The sequence below is a fragment of the Lolium rigidum genome, chromosome 1, assembly GCF_022539505.1.
Source record: "Lolium rigidum isolate FL_2022 chromosome 1, APGP_CSIRO_Lrig_0.1, whole genome shotgun sequence".
Taxonomy (NCBI): domain Eukaryota; kingdom Viridiplantae; phylum Streptophyta; class Magnoliopsida; order Poales; family Poaceae; genus Lolium; species Lolium rigidum.
The window spans coordinates 203,353,954-203,363,780 of NC_061508.1; positions in this window are offsets into that span (position 1 = coordinate 203,353,954).

The window sequence follows — 9,827 nt, forward strand, 5'->3', positions numbered from 1 at the left end:
AAGTTTTGACATGCACCACGGAGGGACCCAAAATCGTCGGCCATGGTACACCAGCAACCACGACGCGACTTCAACTTCGTCGGCCATGGCAACTTTTCTTGTAGTGACACTAAAGGTTACTAAAATATGAGCATTATTGTGGAGCTTGTTAACTCCGGCATTGAGGGTTCGTGTAATCCTACGCAATGTGTTCATCATCCAACAAGAGTGTAGAGTATGCATTTATCTGTTCTGTTATGTGATCAATGTTGAGAGTGTCCACTAGTGAAAGTCTAATCCCTAGGCCTTGTTCCTAAATACCGCTATCGCTGCTTGTTTACTGTTTTACTGCGTTACTACTGCTGCGTTACTACTCGCTTGTTTACTCGTCCTGGGCAAAGCACTTTTCTCGGTGCCGTTGCCACTACTCATACTTATTCATACCACCTGTATTTCACTATCTCTTCGCCGAACTAGTGCACCTATTAGGTGTGTTGGGGACACAAGAGACTTCTTGCTTTGTGGTTGCAGGGGTTGCATGAGAGGGATATCTTTGACCTCTTCCTCCCCGAGATCGATAAACCTTGGGTAATCCACTTAAGGGAAACTTGCTGCTGTTCTACAAACCTCTGCTCTTGGAGGCCCAACACTGTCTACAAGAATAGAAGCTCCCGTAGACATCAAGCACTTTTCACGGCGCCGTTGCCGGGGAGGAAAGGTAAAAAGCACTCATACTACGGTCTCAGGTAAAGTATTTTTCCGGCGCCGTTGTGTGTGTGCTCAAAGCTATTTCCTTTAGATCCTGCAATTGCATCTTTTTGTTTCTTGTTTACACTAGTTTGGCATAATGTACAAGAGTGAGCTTCTTATTCTATTTCCTGATTTAAAACATGGATTGTTTGATGCGAAAATTAAAAAACCTATGAAATCTTGTTTGCATGTCTGGTAGTAATATTAGTATGAACGCTTTGAACACCATTGTTGATAATGATATAGAAAGTTCTAAGCTTGGGGAAGCTGGTTTTCATGATCTTTTTAGTCCCCCAAGCATTGAGGAGAAAATTTTCTTTGATGATACTTTGCCTCCTATTTGTGATGATTATAATAGTGGTCTTTTGGTACAACCTACTATGGAGAGTAAATTTTGTTGTGATTATACTATGCCTCCTACACTTTATGAGAATAATAATGATAGCTACTTTGTTGAATTTGCTCCCACTACAACTAATAAAATTGATTATGCCTATGTGGAGAGTAATAATTGTATGCATGAGACTCATGATAAGAATGCTTTATGTGATAGTTATATTGTTGAGTTTGCTCATGATGCTACTGAAAGTTATTATGAGAGAGGAAAATATGGTTGTAGAAATTTTCATGTTACTAAAACACCTCTCTATGTGCTGAAATTTTTGAAGATATACTTGTTTTATCTTCCTATGCTTGTTACTTTGCTCTTCATGAACTTGTTTATTTACAAGATTCCTATGCATAGGAAGCATGTTAGACTTAAATGTGTTTTGAATTTGCCTCTTGATGCTCTCTTTTGCTTCAAATACTATTTCTTGCGAGTGCATCATTAAAGCTCATCGAGCCCATCTTAATGGCTAAAAAGAAAGAACTTCTTGGGAGATAACCCATGTGTTATTTTGCTACAGTACTTTGTTTTATATTTGAGTCTTGGAAGTTGTTTACTACTGTAGCAACCTCTCCTTATCTTAGTTTTGAGTTTTGTTGTGCCAAGTAAAGTCTTTGATAGTAAAGTAAGTACTAGATTTGGATTACTGCGCAGTTCCAGATTTCTTTGCTGTCACGAATCTGGGTCTACCTCCCTGTAGGTAGCTCAGAAAATTAAGCCAATTTACATGCATGATCCTCAGATATGTACGCAACTTTCATTAAATTTGAGCATTTTCATTTGAGCAAGTCTGGTGGCCTAATAAAATCCATCTTTACGGACTGTTCTGTTTTGACAGATTCTGCCTTTTATTTCGCATTGCCTCTTCTGCTATGTTGGATGAATTTCTTTGATCCATCAATGTCCAGTAGCTTTATGAAATGTCCAGAAGTGTTAAGAATGATTGTGTCACCTCTGAACATGTGAATTTTTATTATGCTCTAACCCTCTAATGAGTTGTTTCGAGTTTGGTGTGGAGGAAGTTTTCAAGGGTCAAGAGAGGAGGATGATATACTATGATCAAGAAGAGTGAAAGCTCTAAGCTTGGGGATGCCCGGTGGTTCACCCCTGCATATTCTAAGAAGACTCAAGCGTCTAAGCTTGGGGATGCCCAAGGCATCCCCTTCTTCATCGACAACATTATCGGGTTCCTCCCTCGAAACTATATTTTTATTCTGTCACATCTTATGCACTTTGCTTGGAGCGTCGGTTTGTTTTTGTTTTTGTTTTATTTGAATAAAATGGATCCTAGCATTCACTTTATGGGAGAGAGACACGCTCCGCTGTAGCATATGGACAAGTATGTCCTTAGGCTCTACTCATAGTATTCATGGCGAAGTTTCTTCTTCGTTAAATTGTTATATGGTTGGAATTGGAAAATGCTACATGTAGTAACTCTAAAATGTCTTGGATAATGTGATACTTGGCAATTGTTGTGCTCATGTTTAAGCTCTTGCATCATATGCTTTGCACCTATTAATGAAGAAATACATAGAGCTTGCTAAAATTTGGTTTGCATAATTGGTCTCTCTAAAGTCTAGATAATTTCTAGTATTGAGTTTTGAACAACAAGGAAGACGGTGTAGAGTCTTATAATGTTTACAATATGTCTTTTATGTGAGTTTTGCTGCACCGATTCATCCTTGTGTTTGTTTCAAATAACCTTGCTAGCCTAAGCCTTGTATCGAGAGGGAATACTTCTCATGCATCCAAAATCCTTGAGCCAACTACTATGCCATTTGTGTCCACCATACCTACCTACTACATGGTATTTCTCCGCCATTCCAAAGTAAATTGCTTGAGTGCTACCTTTAAATAATTCAAAATTTATCACCTCTGATTTGTGTCAATGTTTTATAGCTCATGAGGAAGTATGTTGTGTTTTATCTTTCGATCTTGTCATTTACTTCTGACAGACTTTCACAATGGACTAGTGGCACATCCGCTTATCCAATAATTTTGCAAAAAGAGTCGGCAATGGGGTTCCCAGCTCCGATTAATTAACTTGCATTAATAATTCTCTTCACATGTTTTGCTCGATTCATCAGTAAGCAACTTAATTTTGCAAATAGACACTCCTTCATGGTATGTGATTGTTGGAAGGCACCCGAGGATTCGGTTAGCCATGGCTTGTGTAAGCAAAAGGTTGGGAGGAGTGGCATCCATAAATAAAGAAAAACTAAACTAAAGTACATGTGTAAATAAAATAGAAGAGGGATGATTTACCTTGCTGGTAGAGATAACGTCCTTCATGGGAGCCGCTCTTGAAAGTCTGGTTGATGAGGTAGTTAGAGTGCCCACTACCATTCGTTGACAACAACAAAAACCTCTCAAAACTTTACTTTTATGCTCTCTTTATGTTTTCAAAAACCAAAGCTCTAGCACAAATATAGCAATCGATGCTTTTCCTCTTTGAAGGACCTTTCTTTTACTTTTTATGTTGAGTCAGTTCACCTATCTCTCTCCACCTCAAGAAGCAAACACTTGTGTGAACTGTGCATTGATTCCTACATACTTGCATATTGCACTTGTTATATTACTCTATGTTGACAAACTATCATTGAGATATACATGTTACAAGTTGAAAGCAATTGCTGAAACTTTATCTTCCATTGTGTTGCTTCAATATCTTTACTTTAAATTATTGCTTTATGAGTTAACTCTTATGCAAGACTTATTGATGCCTGTCTTGAAAGTGCTATTCATGAAAAGTCATTGCTTTATGATTCGAGTTGTTTACTCATGTCATTACCATTGTTTTGATCGCTGCATTCATTACATATGTTTACAATATGATCAAGTTTATGATGGCATGTCACTTCAGAAATTATCTTTGTTATCGTTTTACTCGCTCGGGACGAGCAGAACTAAGCTTGGGGATGCTTGATACGTCTCCGACGTATCGATAATTTCTTATGTTCCATGCCATATTATTGATGATACCTACATGTTTTATGCACACTTTATGTCATATTCGTGCATTTTCTCGGAACTAACCTATTAACAAGATGCCGAAGTGCCGGTTCTCGTTTTCTGCTGTTTTTGGTTTCAGAAATCCTAGTAACGAAATATTCTCGGAATCGGACGAAATCAAGACCCGGGTTCCTATTTTCACCGGAAGCATCCGGAACACCCGGGAAGGACCGGAGGGGGGGCACCGGGCCCCCGGACCATAGGCCGGCGCGGCCCAGGCCCTGGCCGCGCCGCCATATGATGTGGCCACCCCTTCGACCCTCCTGCGCCGCCTCTTCGCCTATATAAAGCCTCCGTCGCGAAAACCCTGATACGAAGAACCACGATACGGAAAACCTTCCGCAGCCGCCGCCATCGCGAAGCCAAGATCTGGGGGACAGGAGTCTCTGTTCCGGCACCCCGCCGGAGCGGGGAAGTGCCCCCGGAAGGCTTCTCCATCGACACCGCTGCCATCTCCACCGCCATCTTCATCACCGCTGCTGCTCCCATGAGGAGGGAGTAGTTCTCCATCGAGGCTCGGGGCTGTACCGGTAGCTATGTGGTCCATCTCTCTCCTATGTGCTTCAATACAATAATCTCATGAGCTGCCTTACATGATTGAGATTCATATGATGATGCTTGTAATCTAGATGTCATTATGCTAGTCAAGTGAGTTTTACTTATGTGATCTCCGGAGACTCCTTGTCCCACGTGTGTAAAGGTGACGAGTGTGTGCACCGTGTGGGTCTCTTAGGCTATATTTCACAGAATACTTATTCACTGTTGAATGGCATAGTGAGGTGCTTATTTATATCTCTTTATGATTGCAATGTGTTTGTATCACAATTTATCTATGTGCTAATCTAGCAATGTTATTAAAGTAGTTTTACTCCTCCTGCACGTGTGCAAAGGTGACAGTGTGTGCACCGTGTTAGTACTTGGTTTATGCTATGATCATGATCTCTTGTAGATTGCGAAGTTAACTATTGCTATGATAATATTGATGTGATCTATTCCTCCTACATATGCATGAAGGTGACAAGTGTGCATGCTATGCTAGTACTTGGTTTAGTCTTTTGATCTATCTTACACTAAAGGTTACTAAAATATGAGCATTATTGTGGAGCTTGTTAACTCCGGCATTGAGGGTTCGTGTAATCCTACGCAATGTGTTCATCATCCAACAAGAGTGTAGAGTATGCATTTATCCGTTCCGTTATGTGATCAATGTTGAGAGTGTCCACTAGTGAAAGTCTAATCCCTAGGCCTTGTTCCTAAATATCGCTATCGCTGCTTGTTTCATTGTTTTACTGCGTTACTACTGCTGCGTTACTACTGCTTGTTTACTGTCCTGGGCAAAGCACTTTTCTGGTGCCGTTGCCACTACTCATACTTATTCATACCACCTGTATTTCACTATCTCTTCGCCGAACTAGTGCACCTATTAGGTGTGTTGGGGACACAAGAGACTTCTTGCTTTGTGGTTGCAGGGTTGCATGAGAGGGATATCTTTGACCTCTTCCTCCCTGAGATCGATAAACCTTGGGTAATCCACTTAAGGGAAACTTGCTGCTGTTCTACAAACCTCTGCTCTTGGAGGCCCAACACTGTCTACAAGAATAGAAGCTCCCGTAGACATCAACCCCCTATACTTGTGGGTCATCAGTGCTCCAGGTTTACTAGGTAAAGCGGTGCCGATCGCCACCTTGCAGGAAATGTTCCTCATTGGCTGATGCAACTCACATTCTTTCAGCATGTCATTGATGGGATTCGTAGCATAAAAAAAAATTTCCTACCGCAAGAACGAAACACAAGCCAAGATCTAATCTAGTAGACGGTAGCAACGAGGAGATCAAGAGACTAACCCTCGAAGATTCACAAAGCTTAACGAGATTAAATTTCATGGTGGATGTAGTCGATCACTTGCCGCTTGCAAAAGCGCGTAGAAGATCTTGATGGTGCCACAATTGGGCAGCACCTCCGTACTCGGTCACACATTCGGTGTTGATGACGACGTCCTCCTCCCCGTTCCAGCGGGCAGCGGAAGTAGTAGATCCTCCTCGGAATCCCGGCAGCACGACGGCGTGGTGGCGGTGGTGTTGGAGAACTCCGGCAGGGATTCGCCTATGCGATGCGGGAGTATTATGTGGAGGAGGAGAGGCTAGAGTTTGGGGAGAGGGGGGTGTTGGGCGCCGGCCAACTAGGGGTGCGGCCAACTAGGGCTTGGTATGGCCGGCCCCCTCCTCTTGCTCCTCATTATATAGGTGGAAATCCCCAAGTGTTGGTATCCAAGTCTTCGAATAAGACCCGAAACCAAATCCTTCCATAGGGACGAAACCTACCCAAGGTGGGACTCCTACTCAAGGTGGGACTCCCACCCTTCCTTGGGGGGGGGGGGGGGTTGGCCGGCCACCATAGGTGGAGTCCACCTGGGACTCCTCCCCCTTAGGGTTGGCCGGCCATGCAAGGTGGAGTCCCTCCGGGACTCCACTTTCCATGGTGATTTCTTCCGGACTTTTCTAGAACCTTCTAGAACCTTCCATAAATGCACCGGATCATTTCCAAACTTGGAAAGTGACTTCCTATATATGAATCTTATTCTCCGGACCATTCCGGACCTCCTCGTGATGTCCTGGATCCCATCCGAGACTCCGAACAAAACTTCGAACTCCATTCAAAATTCCATATCTACTTAAACGACATCAAACCTTAAGTGTGTCACCCTACGGTTCGCGAACTATGCAGACATGGTTGAGACTTCTCTTCGACCAATAACCAATAGCGGGATCTGGAGATCCATAATGGCTCCCACATATTAAACGATGACTTAGTGATCGAATGAACCATTTACATACGATACCGATTCCCTTTGTCACGCGATATTTTACTTGTCCGAGGTTTGATCATCGGTATCTCTATACCTTGTTCAACCTTGTCTCCAACAAGTACTCTTTACTCGTACCGTGGTATGTGATCTCTTATGAACCATTCATATGCTTGCAAGCTAATTAGATGACATTCCACCGAGAGGGCCCAGAGTATATCTATCCGTCATCGGGATGGACAAATCCCACTGTTGATCCATATGCCTCAACTCATACTTTCCGAATACCTAATTTCATCTTTATAACCACCCATTTACGCAGTGGAGTTTGATGTAATCAAAGTACCCTTCCGCATAAGTGATTTACATGATCTCATGGTCGAAGGACTAGGCAACTATGTATCTAAAGCTTATAGCAAATGAACTTAATGACGTGATCTTATGCTACGCTTAATTGGGTGTGTCCATTACATCATTCACATAATGACATAACCTTGTTATTAATAACATCCAATGTTCATGATCATGAAACTATGATCATCTATTAATCAACAAGCTAGTTATACAAGAGGCTTACTAGGGACTCCTTGTTGTTTACATAACACACATGTATCAATATTTCGGTTAATACAATTATAGCATGGTATATAAACATTTATCATAAACACAAAGATATATAATAACCACTTTATTATTGCCTCTTGGGCATATCTCCAACAGTCATGTACATCGTCCACGGGGTAGCGAGGCTCCGGTGCAACATTGATCGTCGATGCATTAGCACCAGCTCGGGGCAAGGGTGAATTAGCACCAGCCGAGGCCTCCGTGGAAGGCACGGTGCTTCTCCGCTGCTGGCTTCCGACATCCGCCGCATGATCTTCATGTGGCCCTTCTGATCTGTCTTTTGCTAGTGCTTCACGCACCATCTGCTTCACATCAAATAGTTCCCTTTCCATCCTCCCCAGACGATCTGCATCCCGGTTCGTCTTTCTCTTACGGCTTTTGTAACTGTACGGGTCATTGTCCTGGGGAAACCCTTCTTTCCATGGAATGGCGCCTTTGCCTCGTACACGTCCTGGGTGTTTAGGATTCCCGAGGGCTACTATCAGCGGGTCGTTCTCTCTGTTGACCTTGATCTTCCCCGCTTGAGCTTCGGCCATTGCTCCAATAAGGGCGGCGGTGGGAGTAAACACTTTCTTCCGGTGAACACACCTCCCTGTGTGTCCGGGTCTAGCGATCCCCCATGCCCGTACCACCAGCTTTTAGCCCTTGGGTCCCATCCCTCTGTACCTAGAGGGATTCTTCGCTCCCTCAGGCTGTTCTCCATCTTCTCCCACTTAAGCTCCGAAGTGAGGTATCCTCCTGGCCCCATAATATGATGGTACTCTTTTTTAATAGCATTTGCCTTATTTTTTCCGATATGGCCTTGGCATGCTCTGATTCCTTTTGCTTCACAAATTCGGGCCACACATCTTTCAGTCTCTCATACTGTCCTTTGAAATCCAGAGTCTTCTTCTTCGAGACATAGTCCCGGGCAAAAAATTTCTTGAAGCTCTGGAATGCTTCGCCCATATTCTTAAGAGCGAACTCTTTGACTAGCCTTTTCCTCTCACGTGCACCCGGAATCACGTTACCCTCTTCATCGTGTTTCTTGTATTCCGGAGGTAGAACGAAATGTTCCATAAGTTTTCTCCAACAATCCTTTTTCATTCTCTTGTCGACAAAAGTAAAACCAACACGTGCCTTCTTTGGCTCATTCCATTCCTGGAGGGTGATCGAGAGGTTGTCTCTAGCAACCACTACGCATTGGTTGATAAACTTTGTCAATTGCTTTTTGGGCTCCAACGGCCTGCCATTTTCATCGACAACATCGATGGTCAACGTTTCTCCAGGTTTCATCGTTTGGGTTTTGCCACGCGGCTTTGTACTCGATTTTCTCGACGATCCAGAGGGCTAAAAAAGAAAGAGAGTCGCGTTAATACATATTTATTCAAATCAGTAAATTTGTATCACCAGAGGCTCAATGTATATATATACCTCGCCGGAGGTGGTTGTTTGCAATTCGAGATCGTTGTTTGTTTGCCCTCCGGCAAACATTTCAATAATGTCCATGCCTTGACCTTCACCTTCACCTTCACCGTCAAGGTTTAGATAAGAAGAAACATCGTCTTCTTCATCTTCTGGTGGCACATAGGGAATATCACTGTTTATGATACCGTTTATATGTGATGCAGCTTCCAGATCATAGTTATCCAAAATCGGGTCTCTATCGTCCGCCATATGTCACTCCTGAAGACATGTAGTAAAAACTAATTAAGTAAAGTAACATATTCTGTAAAAACTAATTCTATAAACATTTGGTAGTAGTGTGGCGTGAGGACGTGCGCGGTGGCGGAACTACTCTGAATGGTGGCTTAAGGGAGGCGGTGGCGGAACTACTCCAAATGGCGTGAGGACGCGCGCGGTGGAGGAACTACTCCGAACGGCAGCGAGTGCGGCGAGGAGGGCACGTATACAGAGAGGGCGGTGATGACGGGCGGCGAGGGGGGCACGTATACGGAGAGGGCGGCGAGGACGACGGCCTAATTAACCCTAAACTATACAGTGGCGGTGGCAGAACTACTTCGATTGGTGCGGTGATGGAACTACTTCAAATTACCTGCTCTGCTGCGAGCGAGAGAGAGGGCTGTGATGGCGGCGGCACTCTGCGAGCAGGCGACTCTACGACGAGGGCGGCGAGGCGCCGGCGACTGCTGCGGCGAGGGCTGCGAGGCCCCGGGAGACTCCTGAAAACATATAATAAAGTTAGTGGAACACCGCCATATGTTCCGGATCATTGTTTTTATTAATTAAAATAGTTGACAATTAACAATTAACAACTATAATTAACAATTA